General features: G+C 45.1%; 1 long non-coding RNA gene across 1 annotated transcript; it reads left to right on the plus strand.

The window, feature by feature from the left end:
- The first annotated feature begins 4,439 nt into the window (after positions 1–4,439).
- LOC102960609 lies at positions 4,440–7,839 on the plus strand. The gene is made up of 3 exons (XR_444486.3): positions 4,440–4,782; positions 7,401–7,510; positions 7,595–7,839. It is a non-coding gene; the product is annotated as an uncharacterized LOC102960609 (long non-coding RNA).
- The last annotated feature ends 10,973 nt before the right edge of the window (positions 7,840–18,812 follow it).

Genomic DNA, 18,812 nt, shown 5'->3' on the forward strand with positions numbered 1-18,812 from the left:
TAGAAAAACGAGAAACTTTTCAAATAAAGGACTGTTATACTCCTGGGCAGAGAAGTTTACTGCAGCTTGAATATTAGTAATTTTAGTCAGAGCCTTGACTGATCGGTAGCTTATCTGCAATTTACCCAACTCGTTTACTCGGTTTCTGAGTTACCTTAACCACACAGCAGAACCATAGGTAAGAAGCAAAGATTTCTGGTGTTGGTTCCTGGACCATGCGATTCAGGGAACGGCCGTGAGGTTCCTCGTTTTCTGTGGGTGATTCTATTTTTCACCATTATAAATGATGCTGAAGTGAACATCCTTTACCCAAAACTCTTGTGCACCTTTAATTATGTCCTTAGAGCAAGTTGATCAAAGTAGAATGATTGAGTCAAAGGAAATAAATGGATATTAGTTATTAGCTTACCTTCCAAACAAGGTTTTATTCATTTATACTCCTACCAATAGCACTTGGAAGTGTCCCGTCTCCTCCACACTTCTGCTATCACTGAGTATTCATCTTGTTTTCTTTTTTTAATATTTATTTATTTTTGAGAGAGAGAGACAGAGACAAAGTGTGAGCAGGGAAGGGGCAGAGAGAGACAGACACTGAATCCAAAGCGGGCTCCAGGCTCCGAGCTGTCAGCACAGAGCCTGATGCGGGGCTCGAACTCACAGGCTGTGAGATGATGACCTGAGCCGAAGTCAGACGCTCAACTGACTGAGCCACCCAGGCACCGCTTTATCTTGGTGGTTGTTGTTTTTTTTTTAAATTATTTCCTTCCTTCATAAGCCAGAGGAAAGAAAAGACATATGAAGAAGGTGTTTTGCTCATACAGGGGAGGAGATATTCACCCACATTTCTCTTCCTTATTCATCTGTAATAAAAGATTCATTTTTAATAAGAGACTTGTGCTTTAGACTCCACTCATTTTCTGACCGCAGACTTTTAGTAATCAAAACTTTTCATATTCAGTACGTTTCTTTTAAATCTTCATAAATGAGGTGCAAGAACAGAAACCTGCTAATACTGCCACTGTGTGTAGTCAGTATGGATAAGAAGAATCGCAAAGACTTTAAACTCCAGAATCCCAAGACCCACTTTTAAAAAGGGACGCGAGGAATACCAAACACAGTGGGAATCAAAGAAGCTCAGCCTGGAGTGTAATATTTTCACTTATTGGATAGGACTGCGTAGAGTTTAATGAGTGATAGCCTTTAATTTCTTTAAAGTTTTTATTTATTTTGAGAGAGAGAGAGAACACAAGCAGGGGAGGGTCAGAGAGAAGGAGCGAGAGAGAGAATCCCAAGCAGGCTCCACACCGTCAGCATGGAACCTCATGGGGGGCTCAAACCCACGAACTGTGAGATCATGACCTGAACTGAAATCAAGAGTCAGACGCTCGACTGACGGAGCCACCCAGCTGCCCCCAGAGACCTCTGACATACATAGTCTGTGGAGCGACTCAAGATCTCTTGGTGACATTGTTTGAAAAATGATCAGAACAGTTAATTTTATTCTCTTTTTATGCAAAAAGGTGTGAATTAGAAAGATTAATACATAACTTTGTGATGATTGGTGGTACTATTTATTACTTCCTACAGTTTTCTTATTAGGTACTCTCTGGAATGATTATGTACGTATAAAGGAACGTTAATGCATATTTATAGCTAAAAAAGAGTTAGACACGGGGATTTTCACTCTACTGTATATGTATATATATATTTTTTCACTATGTATATGTATGTACATATACATATATATTTTTTGAAAGAAAGGGCCTTCATGATATTCGAAAGTAAAAATCTGGGGACCTGCGGGAGGGAAGGAAGGGGTTAAACATGGCAGGAGGGTGCCAGGACAGGCCTCTGGGCTGACTTCTCATCAGGAAATCTGGTATTTCAGGTTGGACTGGGCCTTGGGAATGGCTGCTCCTTTGTTCAAGAGAAAAAGTGCATTAGATCTGGCTGCACTTTCAAACCTGACTTGTAGAAAATGAATTCTAGAACTTTCTAGGGTCAGAAAGTGAGGCGGCCCTGCAGTACCTTGAACAGAGGTAACCCCTTGAATCGGAGATGGTGTCCCTGATCCTCAGGTTACGCACACTGACAGCCTGGCGACAGCGGTGGTGACGGGACACCCATGGTGGTGATTAACCCTACGGATCCCTCCATTCCCCTCACATTTATTTTGAGATTTGCTCTTTAGTAAAAGCGACCTTGACGCTGGCGGGGTTTTTTTTTTTCCTTCAGATTTTATTTGTTTATTTATTTATTTGTTTATTTATTTATTTATTTCTATTATGAAATTTATTGCCAAATTGGTTTCCATACAACACCCAGTGCTCATCCCAACAGGTGCCCTCCTCCATGCCCCTCTCCCACTTTCCCCTCCCTCCCACTCCCCATCAACCCTCAGTTTTTATTTCAAGTGCTTTTGTTTTCCTACTTTTCATAGCTCGGGATACATTTATTTATATTTCTCTGATGACCAGCCTCTGTGCGTGGACTCCCTTCTTGTGCCGTTTTTTCAAAAAGTTGCTTCATTTAACCTGTGACTAATTGGTTAGATAAAACCAGCGTATGTACTCCTAGAACCTAGGAGTACATTTCGTCCCAAGCCTGGGAAGGAGGAGTAAATTGCACTTCATTCCTGTCATTCTTTCTCTTTCCCTTTCCTGCAAAATTATCATCAAAAGTCGTGTTGGAAAATTCTTCATTTGTCTATCAGAGCTCTTTCATTCATTCGTGTATTATTCCGTAAATCTCCCCCCCCAGCCAGCTCCTGGACTCCAAGTGTCCTCCCACCCACACACAGCACAGGAAGGGAAGCTTCTCTAGGAGAAGAAACCGGTCAGGAAGGAAAGAGTAAGGAGTATGGAATGTCAACTAAGTGAAAAATTTGTGATTTGGTGGAAAGAACAACGGACCAGAGTCTAACACGTGGGTTCTAGACTTAGCTTCCTACTGATGGGTTGTGTGAACTTGTACAATTGCATCTAATGTCTTGAGTCCCCACCTCCTTCGCTTGTAAAATGGGGTGGCCTGCTTCCCTAGGATGGTTGTGGGAATCCGACGAGACACTGCACGCCAAGTCTCTCTGTAAACGCTCAGGCTCTTTCTGAAAGCACAGTGCCATCATTATTCTGGAAGGAAAACACGAGACAGGCAGGACAGGGCGTCCATGTTGGGAATTCATTCTGGAGCGAGGTTGCAGCAGTCATGGGGAAGAGTCTTCCTTGGGCAATTTCCTATTTACTTATTTAAGTAATCTCTACACCCAACGTGGGGCTCGAACTCATGACCCCGAGATCAAGACTCGCTTGCTCTTCTGACTGAGCCAGCCAGGTGCCCCATTCCATGGGTAACTTAAATGACAATGCCTCAAGGAATTTTCCCCGGCTCTACCCCTCCCCAAGTCCAGGTTGTGCCCCTGACATGGGCCCCCAACACTGTATACTTTTTGTCCCCGAGCATTTTGCAGGTAGCGGTACCTGTGTCCATCTACAAGACCGTAAGCCCGTCGAAGTCAGGGCCTGCTCTCATCCATCACGATGCCCACAGATCCTGGCGCTGTGTCCATAGGGACAGTAAGTAGACAAGTGGAAGTATTTCTCACGAGCGAAGACCCGAATGAGGCATTCGGTCAGACAGCATGACACGTCAAAGGATTCTGCTGGGCACTTACGCCGTGTGGGAAAGTCAGCAGATTGAAACCAGGTTTGGGGTCCAGAAGGCCAGTCTTAAGTCCTAGTTAGTAGTCTCACTGCTTAGCTATATTACCACCAAGACATCCCTGTGCTATTGAGAAGCGTGCTATCGCTTCTCAGCTTCGGAGAGTGACAACCTCTCTGTGCTTCAATATCCTCACTTGAAAAATGGAGCAAAAAAACACCTTCAAATGCCTTATCTTCTTCAGCCACGTTAAGACGCGGTTTGGGTTTTTGTTCACGGCGCCATAAGCAAATGCTCTAAAACGTTTTGTTTGGTTTTCATTTTCCTGAAAAATGACAACGTTCAGATACTTTGCAGCATTTCTCACATGATGGGTAATATTGTAACAAGAGCCTTGTCCTTTTTCTCTTGGCTCATCTGTAACTCCAGACTTCCTGTTTGTTCGGGTTGTCGGATGGCTTGGAATCCTGGAGGTTTCAGGGAAGCCGAGTACCTGAATAAGGCTAATGACTTTGTAGAAGCCCATACTTGGCTAGTGCTCACCTCCCACTACCACTAGTCTCGCACAAGCCGCTGTCATCTCTGGCCTCCTAACGTACTTCCCCTTCTTGCCTCCAAACCACTTTTCACAGCACAGAGCAGACGTTCCCCAAATGCACATCTGATCGTACTCCTACTGACCGAGAGCCCTTCGGGAGGCCCCCCCTGGCTGGCCAGGGCTCTTTCTCAGGATCCTTCTCTTCTATGTCAGTCTGTCTGTCTCTCTCTCTGTCTGTCTCACTCTCTCTGTCGCTTTCAGTTCCTCCAACCAGCTGGACTCAGTTCTCTCCACCCCAGACCTAGTTCTGCTCTTCCTTCCGCATGGAATATTCTCTTCTGTCTTTGCCTGGCCAACTGTACTATCGTTCGCGTCTCAGTTTTAATGTCACTGCTTGCTGGTGGGCCTTTCCTGACCCCCTAGACCAGACTGAGCATCCTTGTGATGTGATCCTGACTCTTCCTCTGGCCTGCCTCGTCCCGTAGAGCTGTCTGTAAACTCCATGAAGGCAGGAGCAAGCTTCTCCTCTTCACCTCTGCACCTCCAGAACCGAGTGCCGTGTGCCTCGAGTAGATGGCGTGCCTCAGGTAGGAGTGTGCCTGTAATGGGTTCATTTTAATAGAAAGGGTAGTTCCAGGGTGCCCGGGTGGCTCAGTCAGTTGAGCGTCTGACTTCGGCTCAGATCATGATTTCACGGTTTGTGAGTTTGAGCTTCGCAACGGGCTCGCTGCTGTCAGTGCTGAGCCTGCCTCCTATCAAATCCTCTGTCCCCCCTCTCTGCCCCTCCCTTCTCGTGTTCTCTCAAAAATAAATAAAACATTTTTTTTTTTTAAAGAAAGGATAGTGCCACCTAGCCAAAGCTGTATCATTTACTCTTCCATTATGGTGCTCATTAATTCAGTTGTTAATCCTCTACTCTGCCCAGCAGTGTTCTGGGGGCGGGGCATACAGCACTGAACAACACAGCCATAGATTGAGCTGGAAGGACATTTCAGGCAGAAGGGAAGCCTGCAAAGCAGGTGGTTTCAAGGAACAGCTCGAAGGGCGGGCGGGAGGCTGGAGAACCATGGGCCAGGAGAAGGAGGAAGGAGTGAGGACTTTGAACTTGACTCTGCCGGGGGTCTGAGCAGAGGAGGTAGGGGAAATCCAACTGACTTACGTTTTAAAAGGATCCCTCTGACCTATGTATAGATTACTGACTCAAGGGAGATAAGGCAGAAAGCCAGGACGCTAGTTAAGGAAGCTGTTCGAAAATCCAGGCGGAAGGATGGCAGTGACTTGACCCAGCAGCTAGTAGTGGGGGTGGTGAGAAACAGTTAGCTTCTAGATCTGTTTTGAAGGACGGGCCAAGAGGATTTGCTGATGGGCTGGATGTGGGATGTGGGGAAAGCGGGTGGCAAGGATGACACCCAGGGGCTTTGGCCTGGGTGACCAGAAGGACGGAGCTGCCGGCAAGGGGACGGGCAGGTGGCCGGTAGAGCAGGTTTCGGGGGACAGATGAGGAGCTCAGCTTCCACATACTAAGATGCCTATTAGTTGCCGGCATGTTTTTGCGTCCTAAAGTAATGCATCTAAGACGGCAATTTTCTCTAATCTAGATATGGAAATAATGAAATACCATACATTTCCCTCCCCCCACCCCCCCACCCCCAAAATGGAAACACAAGATTGCCCTTTTCTGTAAAATTCTATGCCTGGCCATTTCCTGTGCGGGTGCACTAGGATTCCATGTTTCTTAGAGTAGACGTCAGCCCGGATCCTGTTTTAGAACCAGTAGAATTGTGCACTGCTCATGTTTGCTTCATTGTATAAGATATTTATTTACTTTTTTTTAAGTTTATTTATTTTGAGAGAGAAGGTGTGAGCAGGGGAGGGGCAGAGAGAGAGGGAGAAAGAAAGAATCCCCAGCAGGCTCCGAGCTGTCATCGTGACCTGAGCCGAAATCAAGACTCGGATGCTTTAACCAACTGAGCCACCCAGGCACCCCTAAGAAACTTATTTTTATAGTAAGCCTGTTGGGGAAAAAAACAGGTAACTTACTCTATTTCCATACCTGAGTAAAATGATGCTAAGTACAATTTATCCAATGACTGAGGTCTTGGGTCACCACTTAGAATAAGCAGCTGCCCGCTGGGCACGCTGAGGGCCTCCTATGTGCTGGTAGCTCTCCTCACTGTCACCGTGACAGGTATGTGAGGTCTCTTGGGTGAGTTGGAGTTTTTGCCATGGTGTTCGCTCATTCTATCCTTCCCGCTTTCTTTCCTTGTGTCCACTCCCCCCCCCCCCCCCCACACACACATACACACAGATGATATTTTTAGCACACTTGCTTTTCATTTCTGTTCTGACTGTTGAAATACCTTTTTCTTTTCTTTTCTCTTCTCCTTGCCTTCCCAGCGAGTTCCAATGAGCTGAGGTTGCCATATGTGATTCTTAGATAAGTGGGCTGTTACTAGTTTTGCATTTTCCCTTCTGCAACTTTAACTTTTTGCCTGAGCTGCTGGGGGCCATACTTACAGGCCAAGGAGGCTGAAGGGCCGGGTTGATGCTGAAAAGCTACTAGTGGATGACATCCGACAAGATACAGATAATCAAGAGTATAGTCCTGACTATGTCTATGCAGAACTGGTCTGTATCCTTTTCCTCGGCTAGATAAGTTTTATATACTCCCCCCAAGAATAACATTCTTTTTTTAAAAACGTTTTTAAAAGTTTATTTATTTATTTTGAGAGAGAGAAAGCACACACAAGCTGAGGAGGGGCATAGAGAGAGAGGGAGAGAGAGAATCCCAAGCAGGTTCCATGCCGTCAGCACAGAGCCCAACGCAGGGCTCGATCCCACGAACGATGAGATCGTGACCTGAGCCGAGATCAAGAGTCAGATGCTTACCCAACTGAGCCATCCCGGTGCCCCCACCCCCCAGGAATAGTATTTTTTACAGAAGATGCCCCAATTCGTGTTGTTGATAACTAACACCGAGCAGAAACAGCCATTTCAGAGGAAGAATTTTCGAAACTGGAAGACTGTGTATGCCGTGAAAATTAATGTTAATAAAGTCAGATATGTTGCTAGATATTTGTATCCAGAAAAATGGATTTATCACTGAGTTAACTCAAAAAATTTTTGCCTGGTCCAAAAATTACTTTTAATTCTAACTACCGAATGATAAAGCATAGTTCCTAGAACGGATGCATTCTTCCAACAGCTGGTTTACTCGGATTATTCAGGATTTTTGCTGGAATCCAAGTGGTTTTTCGAGAGAACTGATGATTTTCTGATGAAGCTGTTCACACGCTTTTGAAGCCAGGAGAAGGGGTGAGTATTAATTTGCATTCTCTTCGGCTATAGAATTCTCTCTCAGGCCAGCAGTGTTTGATGAAGTCTGAATTTCCATTTCAGTTGTATAGACAACAAGACTGTATGAAGGTATGAAATTGTCTTGGTAAGACAAAGTAAAATTGGGCCACCACACAAGCAAACATGGACATCACCTGTATCTGGAATCTCAAAGTCACGAAATACGCAGTGTTTGAAAGGATACGAGAAATACATTGATTTGATTTGATTTTTTTTCTTTTTGGCCATCCTTCGTGTTACAAAACAGTTGAAGCTTAGTACCATTTCAAGCACGGAGTGTAAAGTGATCGGTGAGGCTGGATGGAGGAAAGGCAAAAGAAATGAATTTGAAGGACAAAAAAAAAAAAACAAAAAAACCCCACATATCCTTCGAAGACCTCCCTGTCTCGAGGACAGAAAATGCCTTGGCAGTCGCGATTTTTGTGCAGTCAGAAGGGAGCTGATTTCCCAGCTGTTCTGGTGTATTTTCCTTATTAGTCTTTGCTCCCACGGTCTAAAAGCAAATACCGGATCTAAGCGCCTACAGTACTGGTCAAGGACTGCAGCTTCCCTCGTGTGTGACTCACAGGCGCGAGCAAACCACCTACTGTAACAGCTGGCCCCAGACCCTGGCCCGGCCACAGCGCAGCAGCTGCTTTGCTGGACCCCTGCTTGCTTGGCTATTAACTGTCTTAACTGTTGCTCTTACCTTTATGGGCTGTGGTAAAGGCAGGCTTTATTTATTTATGTTTGTTTGTTTTTGAGAGAGAGAGAGAGCGCGCGCGCGCGTGCGAACAAGTGAAGGAGGGGCAGAGAGAGAGGGAGACACAGAGTCCAAAGCAGGCTCCAGACTCCGAGCTGTCAGCACAGAGCCCGACGTGGGGCTCGAAGTCACAAACCGTGAGATCATGACCTGAGCCAAAGTCGGACGCTTAACCAACTGAGCCACCCAGGTGTGCCAAAGGTGGGCTTTAGATACATAGACCCTTGGATCCATTTTTCCCCAACTGTATTTCTCGGTTTTTACTAAAAGATCTCAGAGGTCACCTGAAAGCGTAATTTCGATTTAGGATGCTAGAAGGCCGGTCATCATTTACAACGGCCCTTCATGTGCTTTTCTGCATGCGTGATTACTTTCTTGATGAACAAAGGTTATGCTTAGTTTCAGGCTTGGTTATTATTTGTTACTATTACGACCAGTATGAGGCGAACCACCTTTATAAGAACTTGTTTCCTTTTTTTTTAATGTTTATTTTTGAGAGAGAGACAGAGGGCAGGCGGGGAGGGGCAGAGAGAGAAGGAGACACAGGATCCGAGAGAGGCACCACGCTCCGAGCTGTCAGCGCAGATCCTGACGGGGGGCTGGAACTCCCAAACTGTGAGATCGTGACCTGGGCCGAAGTCAGACGCTTAACCGACTGTGCCACCCAGGAGCCCCTATGAGAACTAGTTTCTTAAAACGGGATGGCATCTTGCTGCGTTTCTTTGACTCTCCGCCATACCTCTCCTCTGCCCAGAGGACCATTCTCGAGGCTTCACTAGAGACAGGGAGAGCACAGCACCTGGCCTCAGAAAGCCTCCAAACCGGTTGTGGCTACAGATTAACGTGTGAGAATCAAAGATTCCCAAAGGAAGGCAAATCAGATGCAATTTCAGAGAAAGGAGAGATTTTTTTTGCGGGGCAGGTCAGTCTGTGCCCCAGTGCTTGTGTCTCGCAGCCTTGTGTTTTACTGGGTATTAGTAGTGTTTCGCAAAAGTTGTTCTGGAGTCACACGCCATGCTATTTTCATCTTTCGATCTCCCTATTCTAGTACATTCCGGCCCCTGCACGGGACACGACACTTTACACATAACACGTGCCGGGTAAACATTTGCTGACATAATTGAATGGGAGAAGGCTTTGTGGAAAAGGCAGAGCTTGGGCCCAGCTTTAGATAGAGAGGGGAGGTTGGCCAGTGACATACTCTGCCTGTATATGAGTCATTCGTTCTGGGCCTTGAGGACGAACTTGCAAAGTCAAAACAGAGCGGAGACACATGCCAGGTCGAAAGAGTAACTACGGCAGAGCAGAGGGTTGGTGTATGAAATATGGGGTCAAGGAGGAGGCCTGGCAAGACGTTGTTCTGGAGAATAACTGGGATGGCAGGGTAGCCAGATACAACAGCAGGGCCCCTCGGAGGTGCTGTGGGTGGATGGACACCAAAGTAATAGTCTTTCTCTCCCTATCTCATGCTGAGGACACACTTTTCATTTGTACCTTAGCGCATTTATTGTAGTCTTCAGGGGTGGGCGGGACCTGTCAACGTGATGTCGTACTTCCCTTCTTTACATGCGGATGTTTTATTTGTTAATCAGTTTGTTCTGGAATTGGTTTGTTTTCAGGAAAGAGGTGGAATGCATTTTGAAACACCATTTGAAAATTGGATTGAGAACATTAAAGTTTCTTTTTTTCTTCTTTTCCGTTTTTCCTGGGACCCTGGATGACTTTATAGCGATGCCATGGATGAAGAAAAGGAATTCTTGAAAACTAGAAAGTTACCTAGCTTGGGGCAAAGCAGGAAAAAAACTGCAGGTTTGGGGAAATGAGTGTTTCTGCGCTGGCAGTATTGTGGGCCATCTAAGAAGAGACAGAAATTGCCATTTGAAATCAGGGCTCAAGTGTGAGAGAAGTCAGGGCTGGAAAGAGATTTAACAGTGGAAGTGGTAGTTAGAAATGGGGGACAGTGCCTGGGGAGAGCAGGTGGAATGGAGTTCTTTTTTTTTTTAATTTTTTTTAAGTTTTACTTTTGAGAGAGAGAGAGAGACAGAGTGTGAGTGGGGGAGGAGCAGAGAGAGGGAGACACAGAATCCGAAGCAGACTCCAGGCTCCGAGCTGTCAGCACAGAGCCCGACGTGGGGCTCGAACTCACGAACCCTGAACCGCGAGATCATGACCTGAGCCAAAGTCGGACGCTTAACCGACTGAGCCAGCCACACGCCCCTGGAATGGAGTCCTTAACTGGGATCCAGAGTGGCTCTGGTGATTGAGGGTCAGGGCTCTATAGCCACCGGAAATTATGAGCAATATTTTCTTTGAGTTTCCACTTGGCAGGTTGGGATGGAGTGTGTTTGTAACTTTGGTCAGGTTCTTAGAGGTATCCAAAGGTTAAGAAATCGCTGGTGTAGAATGGGAAGAGGAGAGCAAGAAGGTCAGAACTCTGAGGGGAAATCAACATTTAAGGAGTTCTCAGAGAAGAGCCATGGAAAAAGGCCAAAGAGATTGGGAAGGCAGAAATCTATCTGGGAAGGCAGGCGGATGCAGAAGGCAATGGAATGCGTGGGCGCAGGGCAACAAGGTTAAATGGTATCTTAAGGTCGGGTAGGGCTAAAAGAATGTGTTCGATTGACCCCTAGGAAGTCATTGGTGACTTTCAGGAGAGCAGTGTAAATGGAGGCACATTGTGATAAGTGGCGGATGGGACTCAGGGAGCCGGGAAGTTAAGTCCAGCTTTCTCTTTCTGAAAGGTTAACATTTGACAAGAGTGAATATTTACTGAGTTCCTGAGAAGGGCTGGAACTTGGCCATTCACTGCAGACATAAATGTGAGCAAGGTAACATAGGCTTTGCTCTCACGGATCTTAGGGTCTCGTGGGAGAGATAGGCATTAATCAAATAATGACACAGAGTAAGCATGTCGTCACAAACTGGGAAGAAATGTGGTGCCCGGCACTGAAGCATGACCTAATCTGGGGTCAAAGAAGGACCCCTGAAGAAGTGAGCTTTGAGCTCAGGCCTGAAGGGTGAATAGGAGTGAAATAGTGAAGAGAAGGGGGGCAGAGAGCAGAACATCCTAGGCAATGAGGGAAGCAAGAATGAAGTGTACAGAGAGCGAGGGAAGCCCAGCGACAGGAGTCCATGCTGGGTCTTTTAAATGGGCATAAAGATCTGCGTCTAAGAACATTCAGGAAACCGCTAACCTGCGGATGGTTGCGCACGGTTTTGCATTTCAAAACCAAATAGAAGAATCCAGGTGAGAAATAATGGTACAACCTTGGACCAGCATCCTGGCAAAGGAGATGGAGAGGAGCAGAGGGTTTCAGGAATCATGCAGGAGCTGAAATAGCACCAGAAGGTAGGAGAGAGAACGCTACCTTCTCTCTTAAAGAGTGCCTTAGGAGGTCCTGCGAAAAGTAAAGTTCTCCTTCAGGTGCTGAATACCGAAGCTCATTTGTAGGCAAAGGGAAAGAGCAGTGGAGAGAGCGAGCTTGAAGACATACAAACCCGGAGGGGACACACGGCTACTAGAATCGGAAACACTGTTCTCTAAATCGCGAAGACGGGGCTGGTGAATATACAGGTGTGGTTACAGGTAGAAAGGAGGCAAACCGAGACATGAAGACTTGGTTCATGAAGGGGGGCTTCTGTCTGCTTTGGGGTGACTCTGTGACCCCCCGCCCCCAAATATTAGGCTAGCATCAGGCTCTGGAGGATGAACAGCAAGAAACTCTAAGACAGTTCATGGAAGGGACACATTTACCATTTGTGTACGTGCACAAACACTGCCTGACCCTCACGTACCTCTTGGAGCCCATGTTTCAGTTTTATGATTGGAAACAGGCAGCTTTAAATGTGCAAATGTCCAACAGCTATCTCGAGCTGTGTTCAGAAATCTCCTTTTCCCCCGAATCCGTGAGGTGGTTTGCCCAACATTGGGTGGTGGGTGTCGTACAATAAGGAAAAGTACAAATCTCAGACACTTGAGTTGTTACTCAGGAGAACCGGATCATTGTCTTACAGACAAGGCACCCACACAAGTCTGAATTTCAAATGACATGTTAACTTGCATTTCATGCTAACAATTAAGTCCTCCCATAGGGACACCAGTGAGGTCAATCAATCTTTAAAACTCAACACTAATTTTGGGGCACCTGGGTGGTTCAGTCGGTTAAGTGTCCGACTCTTGACTTCGACTCAGGTCATGATCTCATGGTTTGTGAGTTCGAGCCCCGCTTCGGGCTCTGCGCTGACAGCTCAGAGCCTGCTTGGGATTCTCTCTCTCTCTTCCTCTCTCTCTCTGCCCCTCCTCTGCTTGTTCTCTTTCTCTAAATAAATAAGTAAGCTTAAAAAAAAAATTAACACTGATTTTAAGTTTAGTAAGAAAGATGCAGTGAGAAATCATATGTCAGATCTCTCAAGTCGAATGTGCCTATTTAATGTCCTAGCTCAGAAAAAGAGATCGGGTTTTTAGTTGACCTTTAAAAAAATGATCTGAGGGATTCATGTTCATCCCTCCCCCTTTCTGATACAGTTGTGGGAAACTTGGACTCTTTCAACACATCAGGTCCAACTGCAGAACCTCCGAGCGAATCTACGTGTTTGTGACGACTCATGCTGCAGAGGTACGGCTTTGTCACAAAATGGCTTTTCTCTCTGCAAGAAAAATGTGTATCCTCTGAGCATGGTAGGAACGCGCCATGTTGAATTAGAAATGAGCAGTGCGGTACCGGCTGGACGAATAGCTCTGCTTGGCAATCTTGAAATAAATGCAGCTGGGATAATTTTCGATTCAACCCTTGGCAAACCTTCAGTGTGTACAAGAAAAAAAAAAGCTGTGGAGGAGGCTTAAATGCTGTAGGCGCTCAGCAGCCATCACTCTATCTCTCGAAGTTTCCAGTAAACAGTAGGTCAGCTCTGCGTCCTGCTGAGGTCTGGTGAGCACTCTGGGAAGAAATGATTCTTGTTAAGTGAGTTCATACGTCTAATTGCTGAGCACAGGGCCTGGCACATTGAAGTGCTTAATGAATATTAGCTTTTATTTTTAAAAAGTATTATTATTTAGGATTATTAACTTCCTAGGGCTCAATGTGTACACTGAAGGGTCACGATTATGGACCCAATTTCCTCCTCTACCCGTATGGTCTCTCAGTTCTAGACTGACATACCCAGGCTTTATACCCCACGCCTTCAAAGGAGACCATGTACTGCTGGGAAAGTGGCTTTCAGTTCCAGAGCAGCTCTGAAACTGATTTCTGTATTACAAGGTTTCAGGTGATCACGGTTCACTGGTAGAATCAGGGAAGTTCAGCAGCCGACAGAATCTCCCCCTTCTGGGCCGATTCCTTTCTGAGTTCCCAGGAGAACTAGGTTTTGGAATTTTCCCTGAATGTCTATCCTCCTAGGGCTGAATCGAACCTCTGGCGTTTCCTGTTCCACACTGGGAACCAGAAGCTTTCTGAATTATCTCATAGGACATTTCCTGATCTGTGAATCTTTTAGAGCCTGAAGATCATGTTTTTCCCCTCATCATCTCCTGACTCTCAGTCTCCAAGGAACATGTGCGTATTTCATTACAACTCCACCGTTTCCCGCGTTCGGTGATAAATATGTGAGCTACAAGAGTGTACATTCATAACACAACACCAAAGGTTGGCAGTACAGATTTATGGCTCATTACATCATTTTAGTGTGGGGCTGATTCACCCAATCAGTTTATTTAGCAATAAGAGAATATTAAAGAAGGCAACTGTACCAACCTACACCAGCCCCTGTCTCGGCTGGGTCCATTACTTCTGCCCTCTCCTATCAGTGGCTTGATAAGGTCGATCTGCGCTCGCAGAGATAGGCCTTGTCAGGGAGCCAGAGCGGGAGCTTCCCAACAGGCCCTGTCTGTACTCAGGGACTTCAAGAAACAGAGGACGCTGTGAATCTAAAAACATAGCATTCCTCTCATAAGGATTACATTTTCACTTTTGAGGTTTTGAGTGTTCTTCTCTCTTTTTTAGTTTTAATTTTTTTAAATGTTTATTTATTTTTGAGAGAGAGGGAGAAAGAGTGTGAGTGGGAGAAGGGCAGAGAGAGAGAGGGAGACACAGCATCCGAAGCAAGCTCCAGGCCCTGAGCTGTCAGCACAGAGCCTGATGCGGGCCTCGAACCCACGAACCGTTGAGATCGTGACCTGAGCCGAAGTCAGACGTTAAACTAGCTGAGCCGCCAGGTGCCCCTCGAGTGTTCTTCTCTTGCTATTGTTTACTCCATCCTTTGTTGTTCAGATAAGTTCATTCTGCCTGCTACCTCCAGAATGAGGCTCTCTTTCCTGTGACATCCTGGTCAGCCAGAGTCATTTTATCCCACCCTGCCGGTGTCACTGGTCACAAAACTCTCGACGTTCAGTTAGGAATAAATAAGTTACCACCAGAATCAAAGTCAAGTTGAGTTTGTCAAACGTTGGGTGTTTTTGCATGGGGGGGGGGGAAGGATGGTGGAAATAGGTGGTGGGGATGAAAAGGACACTTACCGTGATGAGCAGTAGGTAATGTACAGGATTGTTGAATCGCTATACTGTACCCCCCAAACTGATATCACGCTGTATGTCATCTGTGCTGGAATTAAAATTAAAGAGCTTAATTTAAAAAAGGGATGTTTCCAACATTTTATTTTTAAAAGCTTCAACTATACAGACATGTTGAAAGAACTGTGCAGTGAGCACCCCTCTACCTGTCGCCCAGAGTCCACAGTTAGTATTTTTATTTATTATATAGCCATCTATCCACCCATCAATCCATCTTATCATGTTAGCTTTTTGTTTTGAAGTGATTTTAGATTTACAGAAAAGTTGCAAGAATAGTGCATAGGGTTCCCAAATACCTTTCATCAGCTTCCCCCGATGTTAGCATCTTACAGAACCATAACACAATGATCAAGTCAACATTAGAATGATCTGACACAACACTGCCAGTAATATAACCTTATTTTTAAGAACCTTTCTAACAGCGAGTTTCTATTTTTTATTAAAAAGATTTTTTTTTTCCAGCTGGACTTTAAATAAAAACTTGGGAAACAATACTGCAACACTATTAATGAATCTACACATCTTATTTGAATTTCATCAAATTTCCCACTAAGGTTCTTTTCCTGGTGGAGGATGCGATCCAGGCTCCTGCCCTGCATGCAGTTGTAGTATGTTCTTTGTCTCCGGCCTATGACAGCTCCTCTGTTTCACATACTCTTGACCCTTTTGATGTATACTAGCCATTTATTTTTTGAATGTCCTTCAGTTTGGGTTTGTCTGAAGTTTTCTCATGATTACACCAAGACTGCATTTTTTTACAAGAATACCACAGAAATGAGATTATGCCTTTCTCTGTTCATCACATGGTGGGGGGTGGGCATCATATCACCCTGTAAAATTGCTACTGATGTATCTTTTATCAATTGGTTAAGGAGTTGTCTGGCAGGCTTTTCCACTGTAAATTTATTATTTTTCAGTTTGTAAAAAATAAGTGTTTTGGAGGAGATCCTTTGAGACCATGCAAATATCTGGCTTCTCCTTAAATCTCGCCTACTAATTTTAGCAGGCATTGGGGGGTTTTGCCTGGAGCAGTTATTTCTGTGGCTCTCTAATGGTGCTTTCCCATGACCCCCATTCTTTCTACATTGATTAGCTAGGGTTCTACCTTAAGGAAGAGGTGTCCCCTCTTTCCCATTTATTTATCTGTTCAATTATTTATTTATGTCAAGACTGAGTCAGGGATCTTTCTTTCATTCTTTGGGTTCCAATCCAGTATTATCACAATTTATTTTGTTGCTCTGTCTGTTGGATCATTGGAAACTCCCTTCAGATTAGCTCCTGCATCCTTTTGACCTGCCCTGGCATTTCCTGAGCACTTCTTTACTTTCTGGCAACACAAGACGTTGCAGACTTATTTTGTATTTTCCCTATTTTCTCTAAGGAGCTCTGGGTTCTTTTATGAGAGATTGGTGTTTAGAAACCAAGATCTGGGCATTAAGTGTGCTTACTGCCGTGGGAGTACCATTCCCAGTGAATGGAGCTAGAAAGTGTATGTGTGTTATGGATATGTAACATCTATATTTCTGTATTTATCCATCTGTGTGTGTGAGTAGATATGTGCACATATATATTTACATACACATATTCCTCTATATATTAAATCATGAGCTCATGCAGATGCCCTTGAGTCCAAATGAACACCACGGTTTTATTCAGGACTTCCCCTTTTCTTAATTGCCAGCTTCTAGCTCTGCAGGGGAAAACCTGGCTGTCTTATCCATAGTATATTTACTTATTTGTCCAATCCTCGTACACACATAAAGTAGTTTCAGAGTTGCTAATCCATACCTCCTTGGAGGGACAAATTTACTAATTAGAGTCCAATATTAGTACACGATTCTTTTTGTCTTTAGCATTATAGTTTGTGGCCAAAAGTTGCTTAGATTAGTTCTTTTCTTCCCCACCCTCTTCAGGGTGGTTGAGTTATTGGTTTGTAATAATACAGTTAGGTTCATTTGTTACTGCTTGTATTCTATTTTGGATTCTCTCCATATCTTGATTGATTTAAAAAATTTATACTTACTTTCTTGGTGTATATGTGGGCAATATGTGAAACACTGCTGTGATTATTTTTTAAATATTTTATTAAAATTTTTAATGTTTATTTATATTTGAGAGTGAGCGACAGAGAGAGAGATTGGCGGAGGGGCAGAGAGAGAGGGAGACACAGCATCCGAAGCAGGCTCCAGGCTCTGAGCTGTCAGCACAGAGCCCGACATGGGGCTCAAACCCACGAATTGTGAGATCATGACCTGAGCTGAAGTTGGATGCTTAACCCACTGAGCCACCTAGGTGCCCCAACACTGCCGTGATTCTAAAGTAGGAGTAATAAAGAAATGTTCACCCAGAGAAGTGCTGCCCTTTCCCTATTCTTTCCACCACATTCTCACTCTTTGCAGGTGACTAATCTCATTTGTTTCTGGCTTATCCTTATATTTCTTTGCACATGTTAGCAGCTTCATGAACACCTCTATGTTTCCCTTTCTTTCTTCCATGAATCCACCTTCTTTTTGATGCATTTCACAGAAAGTTGCAGCTCTCAGTACATTTTTATCCTAAACACTTTGGCATGCCCGTCATTAACTAGGTTTCAATTTTTGTCTATTTTTTTTCACTTTTATTTCTTTCAAGGTAAAATTCACACGCAATAAAACTCAAGAATCTTAACTGTACTGTCGAATACGTTTTGACAAATGCATATACTTGTGTAATGCAAACCCCTAACAAAACGTAGAGCATTCCCATAACCTCATAAGTTTCCTGCTCCGGCTCGGAGACAACCGGTATTCTAAGTTTTTTCTACCATCGTTTGGTTTGGCCTGTTCTAGGCTTCCTAAAAGCGAATTATACAATGTGTACTCTTCTGCACGAAGCTTCTTCTACTCTAGCCTGTCTTTGAAATACATCCATGTTGTGTGTCTCTCTAGCTCATTCCTTTTATTGTGTTAGCATTCTGCTGTGTAAACATACCAGTGTATGCAGGATGAACAGTGTAGATTTTCTGTTGATGTGGAGTTAGCTTATTTTCATCTGATGCTTCAGATTCTTCTGGTGTTACAGTGCCGTGCTACACATCTTTTAAATTATTTTAAGTAATTCAGCTTTATATGTTTTGCCTTGTGCACACATACATGGTGCTTTCCTTTCAGAAAGCTCAGTGTTAAAACACGATTAGATTCTCTCTGTAGAGACAGATGAATGTACTTTAAGACATTTCATACTGAAAAATTCATACAACAAAAACCTAAGTCAGTGACTATTTTATCTGCGAGAGAGGCGTGGGGGACGAGGGGCAGAAAGAGAGAGGGAGAGAGAGAATCCCAAGCAGTCTCCACGCTCAACAAGGAGCCCAGTGCGCGGCTCAGTCCCAGACCCTGAGATCATGACCTGCGCTGAAATAGAGTCGGAGACGCTGAACCTACTGAGCCACCCAGGTGCCCCTCGGTAACTATTTCTCGAACATTGATTAGACGCAATTACTGCGTTAGATCTTTGGGAAAACAGGCACGAGGAAGACAGAGGGCTGTTTATGGATGTTTTAGGGCATTCAGGGTACATTCGGACGCCACCAGAGACAGGACTTCCCGAGAAGAACCCCAATCATCATCTCAGTTGTGTGCTCCAAGTCGTGTGAGCAATGCGGTGCGCCTCCAAACAAGTAGTCCTTGTTGAGAAGCTGCGTCCTGGTTCTTGCAGCTGTCGCGTGGGCTCAGGGTGGTGGCGAGGGATCGGCGGGAGCGGGGAAGACAGGGGAACACGACGGAGGCTAACACAAGCCCGGAGCTGTGCCGCCAAATGGGGATGGCATCAGGAAGGAAGCATTTCCGGAGCATGTGGGGCCGGCATTTCCGGTGCATGCAGTGCGGCCATTTCCGGAGTATTACGTGCCGGCATTTCCGGCGCACGCGGTGCCGGCTCTCACCTGTGGCGGCCGCCGCTGGCACCGAGGTGGG

This window comes from Panthera tigris, chromosome C1, assembly GCF_018350195.1.
Source record: "Panthera tigris isolate Pti1 chromosome C1, P.tigris_Pti1_mat1.1, whole genome shotgun sequence".
NCBI lineage: Eukaryota > Metazoa > Chordata > Mammalia > Carnivora > Felidae > Panthera > Panthera tigris.